At 48.9% G+C, this 17,226-nt stretch overlaps 1 protein-coding gene and 1 long non-coding RNA gene across 15 annotated transcripts in view; one reads left to right on the plus strand and one right to left on the minus strand.

Annotated features, from left to right (window-relative positions):
- Nucleotides 1–4,081: 4,081 nt before the first annotated feature.
- LOC126515225 (uncharacterized) lies at nt 4,082–10,839 on the minus strand. 2 transcript variants are annotated; one of them, XR_007595774.1, is made up of 5 exons: nt 10,071–10,839; nt 9,298–9,390; nt 8,935–8,977; nt 8,491–8,660; nt 4,082–8,374 (listed from the first exon to the last, which is right to left on the minus strand). It is a non-coding gene; the product is annotated as an uncharacterized lncRNA (long non-coding RNA). The 2 variants fall into 2 exon arrangements; XR_007595773.1 differs by having other exon boundaries at nt 8,922–8,977.
- Nucleotides 10,840–11,036: 197 nt separating this feature from the next.
- Nucleotides 11,037–17,226, plus strand: part of Ppfibp1 (PPFIA binding protein 1) — a 141,799-nt gene continuing 135,609 nt past the window's right edge. For 12 of the 13 annotated variants that reach the window (XM_050164660.1, XM_050164657.1, XM_050164665.1 and 9 more), the window contains exon 1: nt 11,037–11,185. The gene's annotated coding sequence lies outside the window, so the exon portion shown is untranslated. The remainder of the gene's footprint in view (nt 11,186–17,226) is intronic. The other variant, XM_050164659.1, reaches the window with a different exon arrangement.

The raw sequence follows: 17,226 nt of genomic DNA on the forward strand, positions 1-17,226 counted from the left end.
ATATGTGTGTGTGTGTGTGTGTGTGTGTGTGTGTGTGTGTGTGTGTGCGCACCTCATGTATGCAGTACCCATGGAGGCCAGAAGAGGGCAACAGATTCACAGAACCATAGTTAACAGGTGTTTGTGAGCCTCCTTGTGGGTCCTGGGAACTTAACCCAGGTCTCCCGCAAGAGCAGTATGTACTTTGAAATGCTGAGAACACTGGTCCTGAGTTCAATTCCCAGCAACCACATGGTGGATCACAGCCATCTATAATGAGATCTGGTGCCCTCTTCTGGCCTGCAGGCATACATGCAGGCAGAAGACTGTATACATAATAAATAAATACATAATTTAAGGAAGAACACCTATTATCATCCCTGATCCTGAATTTGGATAGCAGAGCAGAACTAGGAAGCGTAGGGGGCTAAAAAGAAATGGAGGGAGCTGGAGAGATGGCTCAGCGGTTAAGAGCATTGCCTGCTCTTCCAAAGCTCCTGAGTTCAATTCCCAGCAACCACATGGTGGCTCACAACCATCTTTAATGGGGTCTGGTGCCCTCTTCTGGCCTGCAGGCATACACACTGACAGAATATTGTATACATAATAAATAAATATTTAAAAAAAAAAAGAAATGGAGGTCTGAATAACTGAAGCGATTTGCCCAAAATGTCAGAGCCAGGTAGGCCAGTGTGTTCCGCATCTCCCTGTCACTCATTCAGTCCCCTACATGTGTGAGAAAAACACCTGTCACTCAAGAACACTTCCAAAGAAGAAGCCATATCCCTCCCCTCCTTGCCTCTCCATACAGGAACATTCCCAGATTGCAGTCCAGAGTCAGATCTCTCTGCATTAAAACACTGTCCACGTCCAGACTGAAAATGAATTTCCTGTCTTATCATTTCAAAGAGCTAGCTGCCTTAATCCTCGGCTGCCTCAGCAAACTCCTCGCTGCTCCCTGCTTGCAGCCTTGGAGCCAGCTGAAGGAGAGATAAAGACACTAGACCACAGCTTGTTCCGTCCACAGAGGTGTCCTTGTGTAGCTTGTGAGTAAAACTGTAATCGCGTCGTCCCCTCCCCCGACCCCAGCTCGAATCAGTGTCTTCCAGAGGCAGAGAGCCTGCAACCTGAGTGGCGTCCTCCGCGTCCTCGCAGGCGGCCCTGTCTGTAGTTTGTTCTGTAGATGCGCCAGCGTAGATTCGGCCCTGAGGTCCCCAAGCTTTGCCTGTATCATGTATCAAGACGGTAAGAGCAGATCTCTCTGTGCCTTCCTTTCTACTCTGGCGATAAAGGCTTTCTCCTCACACGGGGTTTACGGCGAACAAACACAGGGACAATCTAGAGGCTCCTTGCTTACAGGCTGCTGCGGGCAGTCCTAGACACCCTCACCCTAGTGTCTGGAATGTGACTGTATTTGCAGATGGGAGATTGTAAAGGGGGTAACTGTGTTAAAATGAGGACATTATTGTCGGCCCAATCCCAAAGAATATGTGAAGACACATAGAGAGGGCAGCCGGCCACAGGTCAGTCAGGGAGGACCTTGGGTTTCAAGTCCTTAGATAGGTGAGAAACTGATTCCGTTGTGCAACATCCACTCAGTGAAGTTCACTGGGGCCTGGCAGAGTACGTGGTTGGGTGACCTGGGGAAAGTTACCCAACCCTTCCAGGCAGGACGAGTGACATGGCTTGCAGGCTCCAGTGTGACGCGTCTTGTTAAAAAGCTATTAGGAGTTTCAAGACAAGCAGGAGCGGTGGCTTATAATCATAATTCCAGAGTTGCAGAACTCTAAGCCCAAGAATTGCTTAGAGTTTGAGGCCAATTTAGGCTACATCGTACGTTCCAGGTCAGCACACAAATGTTAAGACAGCACTGCAGAATATCACCCCATGTGGGAAGCCCTCTAAGCTGCTGGGTGGTGGCGTTCCCAGCTGGCTGCACACTTCACCTGCCCACAAAGCTGGTTCTGCTCCGAGGCCTCAGTTGCATCATCCCGAAAGTGGTGGTAATGATGCCACTTACTTTCAGGGTTGATTAAATGAGATTGTAGATAAGCCGTCAGAGAACATGAAAAGATGACCAAACAGGCTATTCAGTTTCCCATGAATTGTCTCCCCTGGGTCGAGTCCCAGGATCCCACGGAAGAATGGACAGGGAGCCCTTGGTTAGCAGGATGTGGGAGGGTGGGTGAGATGGGGTCCGAGGGTAGGGAAAGGTGGGGCCAAGTGATTCTGCTGCAGCAAACAGAGCCAATGCTTCCTGGGGTGCTCCCTTCTTGTCAGGGGGTCTCTGCTGCAGGGGAAGCAGCGGTTTCTCCTCCTCCTCTCTGGCTTTTGCCCACCACACAGGAAGTATGCTCCACTTAAAGTGGGCTTTGGATCCCGGCGCTGTCTGACAAAGGTGTTATTATTTCCACACATATGACTCCTTTATTCTATAAATAAATAAAGCTTTAGAAGAGAACCAAGCACAGCCCTGGGGCTTAAAATAGGGCAGGACAAATAAAGCCGAGCTCGGAAAACGACTACGCCTAAGGACGTGAACGGAGTGGGGGTGGGGGGCTCTGAGTGGCGTTTTGGACAAGGAAAATTAATATTTATTGTTCTCTAAAAATGTTTAGAAGCCAGTGGGTTGGATATTAGAATGAGATCGCCAACACAGATTCTTTCTAGAGGGGGACATGGAAATCATTTTTGGTGTAAGACATAAAGGCTTAACTAAACCTTCCCCGGCATTTTGGCCGATTTCATGGAGGTTCTTTGCAACCTACTAGCAATTCAGACTCTCTCAGGATGGGCTAAGCAACCCTCAAGTCCTTTCCCACCTCACAGGAGGAAGGACTTACGTTCTTTGATTGACAGGGAAGTGCAGAGCATTGCAAATAGCTTTGTAAGAAAGCAGCATTTTCTCGGTAGCCCCTCTCCTAAATGTACTTCGTAAAAGCAAAGCAAGGTTGTTGGAGAGAGTTTTATTGCAGTGAAATAAAATGGTAGTAGTAAGATATGCCGGGGATTTGTTCTCACTCTAATTAGAACACGCTCATCTCAACGCCGTCGAGCCCCTTGGTGACCCGGCTGCTGATGTGGGAGGTCGTGGGAAAAGATAAAATGACATCTAGGGGCTGTAATCACAGGTCCATCGGTGGAGCGGGGCCATGTGATTAATATAATGACAGTTAATTAATATGCAGAGTAATTACTTGTTGTGGTTCACACTCTGAACTCCTATAGTGTCTGACAAAACAGACCCCGAAACAGAGTAAGACGGACCCAAAACAGTGTCACCAGGACACAAGATTAGAAACCAAAGGCCATGGTCACCAGTATCTTAAGAATTTTCCCATCGCTTCAGAATAGAAATACGGGGCTCTGTCCAGTCTGTGTCTCTTGGGAAACGTGCAACACTCCCACTTCTATGCCTCGTTAGAGACGTGGGTCAGAGACGCTCTTTCAAGGACTTCAGATCATCCCAGCTGATAGAGCCCAGGGAGTGAGACAACCGGCAACCGGAGGGGTGAGAGAACCGTAGGAAGGTCCTGGGCCTCCGAGGCTCACAGGAACTGGAGCACGGTGCAAGCTTCCCCAGACCCTCTGTACCCACCATCTATGTCACAGCCTTTCTCTCTGCGGGCGCCAGCACCAAAGTAGGTGCAATCAGGTTATGACGTCATTTTGTACCTCAGGAAAACACGTGAGCTGTCTGCAGCTTAGTTTCCCTGTTTAGGAAATAAGACAGGCATTGCCAAAATCATGTTAATATGTGAAGAGACTAAAAATTGCTGCGTATTTACTTTTACCATTATGCCTTTTGTTAATGTTGTTATAATTGCAGCTGTTTCTGCAGGTGCTACTGTCATTCCTGTGGCATCTGTTGCCTCGTGGCTTACGACCACCCTTGTATTGTCACTCCCGTGGCATCTGTTGTTTCGAGGCTTATGACCACCCCTGTATTGTCACTCCCGTGGCATCTGTTGCCTCGTGGCTTACGACCACCCCTGTATTGTCACTCCCGTGGCACCTGTTGCCTCGTGGCTTATGACCACCCCTGTATTCTTTTTTTTTTTAATATTTATTTATTTATTATGTATACAATATTCTTTCTGTGTGTATGCCTGAAGGTCAGAAGAGGGCACCAGACCCCATTACAGATGGTTGTGAGCCACCATGTGGTTGCTGGGAATTGAACTCAGGACCTTTGGAAGAGCAGGCAATGCTCTTAACCGCTGAGCCATCTCTCCAGCCCCCACCACCCCTGTATTCTGTGTGGGATCACAGACCTTTCTTCAGTCACTGACCACTGTATTTTGATCTCCTTTTCTGTCTCCGCGTACTCCCGCCTACTTGTGGGCCAGTCCGATGCTTGTTTTTGTGTCTCTGTCCCTGCCGCTCTGCTACTCGAGTGTCTGGATGTCACACCCACTACCATTGAGAAAACTTGACCGGGCCAGTTGGTGTGGATCCAGTCTGGACTTCTGAGACCCCATGCTTGCTCTTCTGCTTTTCTGATAGATCAGCTGTCTGAGGCAGATGAGAATCACATGCAGCCTAACAGGACGATGGCTCGCTGCTTAGGGCGCTTGCTGCCGAGCTTAGCGACCCAAGTTCCATCTCCAGAACTGACGCTCACACAAATAAATACATGTAAAAATAATTTCTTAAAAGGATGGAAGGGTAAGGAAAACATGACGGGGGCAGGTGTGGCGGTGCCTAACTCCCATTCTGGAGTCAGAGGCAGGTAGGTCTCTGAGTTCAAGGTCAGCCTAGTCTACCGATCCACCCAGTGAGACCCTATCTCTCTCAAAAATAAAAACAACCGTTATCATTTTTACTGTCATTATATTTCCAGGATGTCTGTAGACACTGTTCGCATGCTGCCCAAGGGATCCTTTCTAACGACCCACGTCAGACTGCTAGAAGGAAGGTGGGCTCACAGCTTCCCTTAGCTCATACGCCTTCAGTGTACGCTGCCTTGCTCACGCCTGACATCTCATTTATAGATGGAAAGGCCAAGGCCAAGGTTTTGAGTGGTGTAGGCCTTACAGCTCAGGCTGCAGACTTGAATTTTACCAAAGGACAGGTGCTGACTTTTAACGCTTTTTTAAAATTCAGGAATGGGCGATAATTTCTTTTCTGTCTCTCCAGAAATGGTGACTTATAATATGAAAGGCATGTCTGTGGTTATTACATTATATCTCATTGTGTGTTCAAGCAACAGAGGGGCACCTGGGAACGACCCAAGGTGAATTAGAAGCACGGTGCCTTAAAGCATGTAACAGAGAGGCATACTTAAGTAACAGCTATGACACTCTCTCGGCTCCTTTAGTCCCCTGGCTAGTTTAACAGACCACAGCACTAATCACTTGGCAGCCTATGCTGCAGAATCCACATCCCTCCAAGGAAAGGCTTTTCCCGAAAGCAGTATCTGGAGGAGACAGCAAACGTGGCGGGAACCCCCGAGTTACAGGATCTGAGAGATTCGCTCTCCAGCCTGGGATTTATTGATCGGGAGCAGTCTCAACTTGCGGGGAAGATCCCATCCAAGAAAGCAAGTTTTCAAACCAGGGGTGCCCCTCTCATCTTACATCTGCTTTTCACAAAAATTCTTTCCCCTCCGTCTTCTTAGGTGTTTCTGAATTGAAGGTAACAGGTCGTTCAGAAGTGTAAATTCTGACTTAGTAGACAAATTCTGGTAAATACGGAGAGACTAAATTAGAAACAGCGAATTAATGATTGTCCAGGAGCACAGGTGAGCACCGTGGGAATCACAGATGGCACTGGGCCAGGCAATGAGTTGTCCTGGAGTGTCAGGCGGGAGACATTTTGATTAGCAGTGAACCATGAAACACAAGGAGCTTTACTTAACTCTGTGGCGAGTGAAAAATCTAAGGGCAGCCGTGAGGACGCTCTGTCGTTGAGCACTATCCGCTGTTCCTGAGACCTGTAGAGCTCTCTGCATAGGATGTGTTAAGCAGAAAGATGAGCGTGACCTGTGAATCCTACAAAGGCCTGATGGCTTGGGAAAGTCTTGGCCCTCTGGGGATGGAGGCTGTGAGATCGCTGCTTCAGACAAGAAACAGGAATGCACCTATGTATTGAAAAGCTGGGGGTTTACCTAGGGTGGGTCTATCCTGGTCTATCCAGGGGGTCTCCTCAGAATAACCCAGTTAGCCAGCCATTTCAGATAGGGTTTTGTTGTGTTGCCCAAGTTGGACTCAGGTTCCAGGATTTTAGCAATCCTCCTGCCTCAGTCTCTGGAGTGGTTGAGATTATAGATGCACACTACTATCTAATATTAAACTAAAAGTAATTTAATTAAATTTATAGTACGATTACTTAAGGGAATTTGCTGAATCTCATCATTAAGCAAGGGCTGTGAAAGGACATGATTCTTATTTTTAATTAAGAATGCCTCCTTCAACTCAGAAGCGAATGAATAATGGTTAAATTGAATGTGCCTGGGTTTTCAGATTTATCTGGAGGACGGATGACTAGAGAATAAGACTCACCCTGGGACAAAGTATTTGAGTATCGCTGACCTGGTTCTACGGAAACAGAGGGGCTGGATTCACAAACAATGTTCACAGTACCAGCTAAACAGTGTCTCAGTTGAGATGGTGTCTGTGTTGCCACCAAATGCCATGCTGATGGGCAGATGAAGCAACAGCACTTCCCCCTGAAGGAATTCGAAAACCAAGCTTGCTTTGTTTGGTTTGGACTCATGGTTTTCACTGTCTGGTGCACTGTGGGTTGGCCAGGTGATTGAACACAGCTGGGGACTCCAAAATCCTCTGGGGACAGTTTGGTCAGGTTGTTACTGAACTTCTAAAGACCTTGTCCACAGCAGGGTAGGAAGTGCAGGCATTTATTCAGTGGCTGGAGAGAAGGCCCAGTGGGGATCTAGGTTGGTCTGGGTGTTGTAGTGGCCTACACTTCAAATCCTGCTTATGCCTTTTCGTTCTGTATGTCAGCCCAGCACTGACAGCCTGGGGCTCTGGGTAAGAGCACTTGCTACTCCTGCAGGGCGGGATGGAACTTCCACCTGAACACAGACCTGGTTCCTGAAACCTACAAGGTGACTCATGATCGTCCGTAACTCCAGTTCAGGAGGTCCCATCCCCTCTTCTGGCCTCTGAAGGGAACGCTAACTTCAGCAGGTGTACGCATACATAAAATAAATCTTTACAAAAAGCAGCACACCCATCTCATGGACAGTTTAGGATTACTGGAGGACACACGGCAGGGGCTTTTGGGGAGGAAAGTGTGAAAACCAGGTTCTGGTGCAGCGGATTGAAGGTCCTCATGGTGGCTGCTTTCCTGGCTTCTTCGCTGCTCCTCCTGTGGGCAACACCGCCGTTGAAGGGCTTCTACCAACACGAAGTTGTGTTATGTGATATTTAGGGTTCCCATAGGATCCAGCTTTACCCTTTCTTCTGCTTTCCCTAGAGTCTCTTCTGGTCGTATCCCCAACATAATGACAGTACCTGGCAAAGTTTGTGAGGCTCAGCGTTGGAGTGACTAGGTAGGACATAGTCATGTGGCCTACAGAGTTAGTGGGGATCCATAGGCATCACATGGGGGCGTTCCCATGCCACAGATGATGTCACACAGGGATATTCCCATAAGCCAGAGATGATCCGTGACAGAGATGAGGTTGTCTTTGACCCTCACCATCCCGTTTTCTTCTGTGCAATGTCCTGACTGATGTTTTCCCAGGATACGCAGAGGCCAGTGGCTTCCATGTTAATTAGCAGGCCAACTTTTTATTTTATTTTTATTCTGCGTGTATGGGGGTCTTGCCTGTGTGCGTGTCTGTGCACCCTGTGTGTAGTGGCTGCAGAGGCCAGAAGAGGGTGTTGGACCCCCCTGGACTGGAGTTACAGAAGGTTGTGCGCCCACACGTGGTTCTGGAGATTGAACCCTGGTTCTCTGTTAGAGCATCCAGTGCTCTTAGGCTGAGCTGTTTCTCCAGCCCCTGAGGCTAGCTTGCAAAAATTCAGCGTGAGAGTGATGTGCAAGTATAGAACAGTTAAGAGGTAGGGCTCTGGTAGAAAGGAGGGGGAGACAGAGGCTGAAATCCACGCCCCCACCCCTCCCCCACACTCTGTGTAACCCCTGGTTTGAGCGCAGTCGCTCCAGGTTTTCTGTTTCCAGCTTTCCTTCTGAGTCTTTTGTTTTCTGGACTTTGGAAGCAGCTGTTATCATTCCAGATGAAGAGGGAACGGGAGGCAACTTCCTGTTATTCTATCCTGCCGCCTCTGTGGGGGCGGAGTTCCCTCCCCCTCCTGTGGCTGGCTGTGGGTTTTGGAAGAGCCGGGAGTCCCGAGGCAGCCATCCCAAGTCTAGGGATGGAGGAGTGTCCGGAAGCTTCTGGGCGGGCACCTGGGAGGGAGCAAGGGGACTGGGGTGGCCGAGGGAGGTGGAGCAGTAAATTTAGAAGACGCGGGAGGGAGTTAGGGGTTGAGTGGGTGACTAGCAGGTGGAGGAGGGGGAGGGGAGGGAGGGGAGGGAACCCACCGGGAGATGGCTGATGTTTCTGGCTAGAAATAATCTGGGAGTAGACGGTGTGTAGAGGGGAAGAAGTGACGTGATCCATCTCCAGCCCTGTATCGCTCTTCTGTTTGCTGAGCTCAGAGGGATTGAGCACCCAGGCTCAAGTCTAGATTATTTCTGCAGCTCCAGGGTGCCTAAAATTGTGTGGAATGTGGACAATCAGGCTATTTTTTAAAATGTGAGTGTCTTGCCCCCAGTTATGTGTGCCTGCATCATGTGTGAATCATGCGTGTAGTGATGGGGAATCTCTGTCAGCCAAAGATCTTTAAGGGGTGGGATCAGGTTAAGGCGTGACCTTTGGGTACCCGGGGCGGCCCAATCAAGGCTCGCTCTCTCTCTCCTCTCTCTCTCTCTCTCTCTCTCTCTCTCTCTCTCTCTCTCTCTCTCTCTCTCACCCGCGCTACACACCTGAGCTTGGACTTCTCCTCGTTCCTGTTTCGTGAGTTTGCCCCTTATAATAAAGAAAAACATAATTGGTCCATCTTTTAGCTAGCCTGGTTTTTTTCTTGACCCAAGATAATTCGACAGTGTACTACCCTTGGAGGACTGAAGAGGGCGTCAGATCCTCTGGATCAGTTACAGGAAACCGGGAACCTTGCTGAGACTGAGGCCCTATGTTAAAATCAATTTACTTCCTGTGGACAGGTAGGCTGGGAAGATTACACGGGACACAATGATGGGCATTGTGAGTTCATCCTGCATTTGGTGGAATGGTGACTGTAGGACATACCATCAATCAAAGAACAAACAATAGAGTCGCAAGTCACACACCTTAATTCCAGCATTTGTGGCGTGGAGGCTCCTGAGTTCCAGGTTAGTACTTGCTACATAGTGAGTTCAGGAGATCTTCAGCTACCTAAGACTCTGCCTCAAAAAACAAACAAAGAAAAAAACCAACAACAACAACAACAACAAAAAAAAAAAACAGAAAAACAAAAATCAAATTAATCAGACAACACACACAAACCCAACATCTTCCGTTCCCCAGAAAAACCCCAAAGCCCACAAAAAGCCAATAGAAATTAATTGTACGTCTAGATGATGATGGCTATACTTTGACACCTATGTACATATTCTTATACACAAAGCCACTTCTCATCATTCCGTTCTGTCTTGGGTCTGAGGGGGGGGCGCGGGGGCGGGGGAAGGGGGACTGAAAGATGGGCTCCTGAGAACCTTCCTGACTTGGCAGCCAAGAGGATTATATACCGCTGATATCCACCGGAGAGTAAATAGTAGTTAATTCTTAATTGTTAGCTCAGTCACTGCAATTGGTTCAACAGTAATTATTATCATGAGGTTTGAAGTCAGTTGTGAGGGTTTTCCCTTTCCAGTTGTGCACCCAGACAAAACCCTATGGTATTTAGAAAGTTTAGGGCAGGGGCTGGAGAGATAGCCAAAAAGTTAAGCCCTTCTGCTGCATTTTTATAGAAACACTGAGTTCAGTTCCCAGCTCCTACCTCACAGCTGCCACTAACTTCAGTGCCAAAAAACTGGCAGTGAAACCCAGGGCTTCTGGCCTCCATGCGCGTACACATACTTACACTTAATTAAAAATAATAATAGCCAGGAGTGATGGCGCACGTCTTTAATCCCAGCACTCAGGTGGCCGAGACAGACAGATCTCTGTTCCTGGTGCAGAGTGAGTTTCTGGACAGCCAGGAAAACACAGAGAATCCCTTCTGGAAAAAATAAACAACAAAAATAATGATCTTTAAAAAAAAAAAAACAGGTTAGTACAGGGTTTGGTAGTGTGGGCCTGCAATCCCGGCCACTAGAAGACCAACGCGGGAGGATAACAATTTTAAGACAGCCTTGCGGATATACTGAGATCCTGTCTCAAAACAAAAACAAAATGTAAACAGTAAAATTTCCGCTCCCCCTGGAGAGTCCATTTTATTTGTCTGAAAGCTTGCGTGGTACGTGAGGTTTTACTTATTTTTGTGGCTACGTGCAAAAGCAACCACGTGGTTGAGCGCCACCAGTTGACCACGCAGAGCTAGGGTGGCCGCGTCTGGGATCCCCCAGTCCTCCCAGTCTCTGCAAGTCCTCAGTTTCCCCCGGGGGCCCTCGCTGCGGGTTAGGAGGCCTTCGGGGCCTTTGCTTTCCCCCTTCCCGCCGGCCGCGTCCGCCCCGTCCGGGACACGGAGGCGGCTCTGCCTTAAAAAGGGAGGCCCTCGGGGTGAGCGGCGCTTCCGATCCGGGAGGAGCCGCGACCCGACCCGACCCCACGGCTCTCCTCCGCCCTCCTCTCTCCCCGCCCCGGCGGACCGCAGCCCGCACGGCCGCGCTTCCCACCGACGCCCACTTCCAGCTCCGCCGGGCTCCGCCAGGAATGCGGGAGAACCCGGCGGCGCCTCGGAGTGACCGCGCGCCGAGCCAATCAGCGGGCCGCGAGCGCGAGGCCACGCCCCTCCGCCCCTGGGGCTGGTTCCCGCCGGGGGCGGGGCGGGGCGGAGCGCGGCGGGGCGAGCCGGGGAGGACCGAGGGGAGGCGGCACCTGGGCGGCGGTGATGTCAACCCGGCGCTGTGCTCCGTCCCGGGCTCCTGTCGCCGCCTAGGGCGCGGGGCGACCGCCGCGGGAGCAGCGATCTGGCAGCCGGGCCGGCGCCGGGAGGCGGGACTGCAACTTGTGGAGCTCGGTGGCCCTCCGCCGCAGGTAAGCCAGCGGGCGGTCCCTCCTGCGACCCGGGGATCCCCGCCTCGGGGAGTGGGGGGCAGCCTCGGGGTGACAGGAAGGGACTCGTCTGGGGCTTCGGGGCGCCCCGCCTCCCCACAGTCCAGAACTCCGGTCAGGGCGGTGTGCTCCAAGCTCACACTCCGGGACTCCCCACCACAGACTCCAGTCGGGAAAATGTGCTCACACCCGGGCTCCCCCTGCACACCACAGTCTCCGGTCAGGGCAATGTGCTCCAAGCTCACACCCAGACTCTGATCCACAGACTCCAGTCAGGGCTGTGTGCTCCCAGCTCACACCCAGACTCTCATCCACAGACTCCATTCGGGAAAATGTGCTCACACCCGGGCTCTCCCTGCACACCAGACTCCAGTCAGGGTAAGGTGCTCCCAGCGCACACCCAGATTCTCATCCACAGACTCCAGTCAGGGTAGGGTGCCCCCAGCTCACACCCGGGACTCCCCTTCACACTCCGCAGACTTCAGTCAGGAAAAGGGTGATCCGAGCTCCTACCCAGGGACTCCCACCACAGACTCCACTCACGGAAGTGGGCTCCCAGCTCACACCCGGTCTACCCTCCCCACCACAGACTCCAGTCAGGGCAGCGTGCTGGGACCCAAACACCTCAGAACTCTAGTCAGAGATGTGTGCACAGCCTTACACCCTGGCCCTACCACGCCACAGACTCAGCCAAGGAAGTGTGTGCCCAGCTCACACCCCAGACTCCCCTCCCCACCACAGACTCTGACACCACAGAACTCTAGCCAGGAAAGTGTGGAACCCCACACCCCAGAATCTCCACCACACCGGACTCCTGTCAGGGAACTGGAGTGGGACCCCGATTCTCTGTATAATACCACAGAGCTCCAGTCTTGGAAGGTGTGCTCAGACCCTGGAGCTCAGTTTCCCTGTAATATTCCAGAGCAGGGCATCCATCAGGGGTGGATGCTCGAACCCGGCTCCCACACTTAAAGACCCAGCAGGGAAGGGCATGTGTGGGTGGGATAGGAGGGAAGACTGTTTCAAAACGCCACACATATTTTTGTGAATCATCCCCAGAAAATAAAGAGAAAACAGCTCCATCTTCTCCGCTCCCTTACACGGCACTCTGTTTAAGGGAAAGAGTATCAGCGTGATTCTTATATCTGTGTAAGGTATTCTTTTACACAGCCCAGCCAGGGGCTGAGAAATTCGCTTGAGGCAGATTCACCTTTGTGGGAAAACTGGTTTCTTGAGGGCACAGTTCTAAGTCTATTGCTGTTTAAACGCCACTAAGGTCTTGCCTGGGGCTTTTTGAGGAAGGTTGGATGAAGGCTGTGAGGTGTGTTTTCAGGGTTCATTTTTAGAGAAAGGAGCTTAAATTTTATTCCTTTTAAAACGGGAGTTCACTATGGCTCTGGCTGGCCTGAAACTGTGTAGACCAGGCTGGCATCGGACTCACAGAAATCTGCCTGTCTCTGCTTCCCTAGTGCTGAGGTTAAGAGTCTGTGCCAGCACCCCGGTCGGGAAAGAAGGCTTGGTGTACAAACTCTTTGTAATGAGACTGTGACCTTTTCCGACATGGGGGACAGGCACAAGCCCTTGCTTTGGTAAGACCTGAGAACAGTGCGAAGGGAACTCAAAAAGTCTGTTAACTGGAGAAAGCAGTTGTCTTAGTAGGATTCCGATTTTTATTTCTTGTTTCAAACTCTTTTCTCTTGCTTGGAGATTTTCTTTCTGGGGGAAGATTATCTCTGGACGCACCGACCCTAACCTGGCTCTATCAGTGTTTCAAGGCTCTTTCCTTTGGAGCGAGACTTCTGGTGAAGCCAGCTTCCCCTTGCAGGGCAGCGGTTCCTCAGCTGTGAGGATTCTCTGGTTGCCAGGGCTGGAGGAAGTAGGACTTCATTGTTAGTCAAAAGCTTCACCCCAGACTCTGACCTGAAGGGTATTTCCAGGAGCTGGGGAAAGAAAGTCCTTATATTATGTCTAGTAAACCCAAGTCAGGAAGTGTGGGGATGGAGGACTTGAAAGATGAATTTAAAAGACGTCTCCATCGTCAAACCTGGAGGGGACATTTGTGTTTTGCTTTGTTTTCAAAACACCTTCGTCCAGTTCCTGAAATAATGAAACACTGGGTAGGCGGCCAGGCTCTCCCCACTCCTCTCTGTCTTCTTTGAGACAGGCTCTCACCACGTAGCCCAGGCTGGCCCTGAACGTTTGGTCTTCTTGCCTACTCTGTCATCACGTGTGTGTGCCGTCATCCACACAGACTTTTTGGAAAGGGAACACGCGCTTTACAGGAACAGAACACTTTAATTTTGGTTTGTGTTTTTGGACTAAGCCTAGAAAATAGCTAATGGTGCAGCAATAATATTGAACAAAATTTTGGTCTTTATGTTTGGTGCAAGCACATACAACATGCTGTATTTTCTCGTGCACTTTTCTTTTACCAGGAAAGAGATGTGGAGTTTCCTGTGGGCACTTAGGTGAGCACTGTGTAGCGGCTAATAACACTATCTAGACGCAGCTTGCAGCTAAAAGGTGGAACCCCCAAACCATGCAAATCAAGCGAAAACTATCTTTAGGATGTGTGTGTGTGTGTGTAATACATGTTTCTTGACGAGTTTTAAAACAGCTTTTTTTTTGAGTAATAACAGTTTAACTGACATCCTTAATTTGAACTACTATTTCTCTTTTTTAGTCCATGTTTATGAGGGCAGATGAGGTATATAGTAAGGCGTGGTATTTTAATTTTTTATTTCATGTATTTGTGCTTATTGCCTCTGTGTGTGTGTGTGTGTGTGTGTGTGTACATCCCATGCTGCACAGTACCCAAGGAGCCTGGAAGAGGGCGTCAGAATCCCTAGAACTGGAATTACGGAGGGTCGCAAAGCCCCATGTGGGTGCTGGGGACAGAACCCTGGTTCTGTGCAGGAGTCGTTCACTGCTGAGCCTTCGCTCCAGCCCCAGCATGGCATTGTTAAAGAGTCTTGGGCCAGAGATAGCTCAGTGGATAAAGGCACTCGCTGCCATATCTGGTCCCTGGAACCCAGAATGGTTGGAAAGGACTGAGTGCCCCAGGCTGTCTTCTAGCCTCAGCTCCTTGGAATATATACACAAAGCCTGGCGATGGTGGCGCACGCCTTTAATCCCAGCACTTGGGAGGCAGAGGCAGGAGGATCTCTGTGAGTTCGAGACCAGCCTGGTCTACAAGAGCTAGTTCCAGGACAGGCTCCAAAGCCACAGAGAAACCCTGTCTCAAAAAAAAAAAAAAAAAAAAAAGAATATATACACAATAATTATATGTAAAAGAAAATTAAAGTTGTTAAAAGATATATAGGTTAATTAAGAAAGGTGAGATAGGTTTTGGCTCAATTCCGTTTGATAAACAACCATTACTGTTCTAACAGCCACATTGAAATGAGAGGCGGTTGGCATTGCTGGGCGAGAGACTGGAAATCTAGGCCACGCTATAATTCCAGCTGCATAACGCCCAACCTGACAGCTATTGTGAACTCTTCTTGAGAACAAGTCCATTGAGGGAGCACCAGTTAACTGTTCATGTAGACTTTGTCACTCATTGTCCCAGCACGAGATAAATCAGAACAAGGTCGTTTTCTCCTGGTGCTGACCAGCCCGCATCTTTAAAAATCTCTTTTTTGATAATTTCTCTATTTTTATTTCATACGCAGTGGTGTTTCGCCTGCATGCATATCTTTGTGAGGTGTCAGATCACTTGGAAACGTATTACAGACGGTTGTTAGCTACCCTGCATGTGCTGGGAATTGAACCTCAGTCCTCTGGAAGAGCAGCTAGTGCTCCTGACCACTGAACTATCTCTTCGGTCCCTGAAACCTTTTTATATCCATGGACTATTTATGTTTTATAGTTAATTATTCCGATAATTTGTTATATTAAAATTGAGTTTTTGAGGTTTTCATCTCCAGTTTTTAAGGTGTCTGTATTCTAAACAACTCAATTTCCACACTTAACTGAAGGAAAACCTTATTCAACGTTCTGTCTTTTCAGAGATGTTTCAGGTCTCTGTCCTGGTTTGAATTACCTTTAAAATTAGTGAATGTAAATGAGTTGGTTAATGACTGCATATCCATTCATTCTTGGGTCTGTGTCTTGATTTCTTTTTCTTTTGTGTATGTGTGCCTGCGTGTGTGCGTGTATGTGTGGAAGCCCAGGGGTAGATGCTAGGTGTCTTCTTCAGACTCCCATCCCTTCCCCAGATAAAGTCAATTTATTTCTGTTTAACGTGAACAGATGTTTTTCCCACACGTATGTCTGTGCGCCACATGCACACCTAGTGCCCTTGAAGGCCCAAAGAAGACATTGGAGCACCTAGAACCGGAGTTCCAGAAGTTTGTGAGCTCTCATTTGGCTGCAGGAGATCAAGCTGAGCTGTCACGCCCCACAGTTCTAATATTGAGTTTAAACAAGAGATGCGAAGCTACTAAGTTAGAGCTCCATTCTGGTGATGGGTGGTGTTTAGTGAACAAAGTGTCTCCTGGGCAGCGTTTTGCTGCAACCAAAAGTTCATAAAATTACGGTTAAATCAATTATCAAACTGTCCAAAAACTTGTGTGGGCTTCTACATTTCCCTCATGTGTTCTATTACTTACTGCTCAGATTTATTGCAGTGCATGTCAGAACCTATTGCCTGCTCACCCCTGCAGCTTTTGCCACATATATCACAGAGATTAATACTTCATTAAATAAAGCTCATGGCTTAAAAAAAAAAAACGAACAAACCCTAAACTCTATTAACCCACCGCACAGAATTCAAAGACTTCTCTGTTTTGCCTTCTTTGGTATGCAGTAATCATATTGTTGTTAGAAAGCAAAGTGGGGAGGGTTCCTTTTCCGTTCCATCTTCTGCTTTGAAGGAACCGAAATACCAAACAGTTGGGTTTTTAGATTAAAAATTGGCCTCTCTGCAAAGATTTATGTTTGCATGCTTGTTACGCAGTTTCAGAAGGAGAAGGGAAGGTCTGAGTTAAATGCAGAGTGGTCTGTGTGCATCGGGCACTTTCTGTTTCTGACTCTGAGTGGCCCAGGTGGGTTTGCTGTCACAGGTTGTGACTGCGCTGGGCTTATGTGTCTCCCTGGAACGTGTCATGACTCATATCTTGATCAGCCCCAAACACATGTCTGTTTTTGTTGGCAAGTTTAAGGAGTTGAGAATAGACAGACCATTTAGCGCTTTCTGTAACAGCACGGCACCTGAACGTGGCCGTGAATGCAGGGATTGTATGGACTTGAGGAGGACAGAGTACCAGTCATTACGGCCAAGACTCAGAGCTCAGGTATGGAGCACAGAGGGGGAAGATCAGACGCTGTAATGTTTGGGGTTTGCTGTAAATGTCATGGGCACCCCATTAGCTTGAGTGTGATTGGGGGTAGTTTTACCTGTTCTCTAATTCACCAGGCCTTTGATGTAGAGCCCTCATCATCAGGAAAGCAGGTATGCTGTTCATAGCGCGTGTGCTTTTGATAACGGGGTGAGCTTGATTAGATGAAAATGATGCTGACGACGGTGCTTTCAGGGAGGAGGGGCTCATGAGAGAGTCGGTCTTCTCTGGGGGTGTAGCCTCTGGGAGGTTGCTGCAATGGACAGCCCTATACCCGCCAAGCACACACACACACACACACACACACACACACACACACACACACACCGAGAAAGCGAGAGAGGGATGTGTGTATGGAGGGTAACCCAGGGAAGAGGGAAAGGGGAGTGGGGTGACGGTGGATATAACCAAGGTATATTGTATACGTGTATGAAACTGTCAAAGCATAAAGTAAAGATATTAAAAAAAGATATTATTTTCAGTGGCCAGATTTTGTGAACAGAGAAACGATCAAATCCTGAAGGGCAAACAGGACACAAGGTGGTTCTTGGAAAACTTAACATTGCTTTTACTGCCACGCCTATCTCCAGCTGTAGAACTTTGCATAAATGCTGTCTCACTGCCACAGAGTTGCGTGGGTTTTTAGTAGGGAAATTTTATTGAATTTACTTTATTTAGAAG

This window comes from Alexandromys fortis, unplaced genomic scaffold (assembly GCF_014885135.2).
Source record: "Alexandromys fortis isolate MF-2015 unplaced genomic scaffold, M_Fortis_MF-2015_v1.1 scaffold_153, whole genome shotgun sequence".
In the NCBI taxonomy this organism is placed as follows: domain Eukaryota; kingdom Metazoa; phylum Chordata; class Mammalia; order Rodentia; family Cricetidae; genus Alexandromys; species Alexandromys fortis.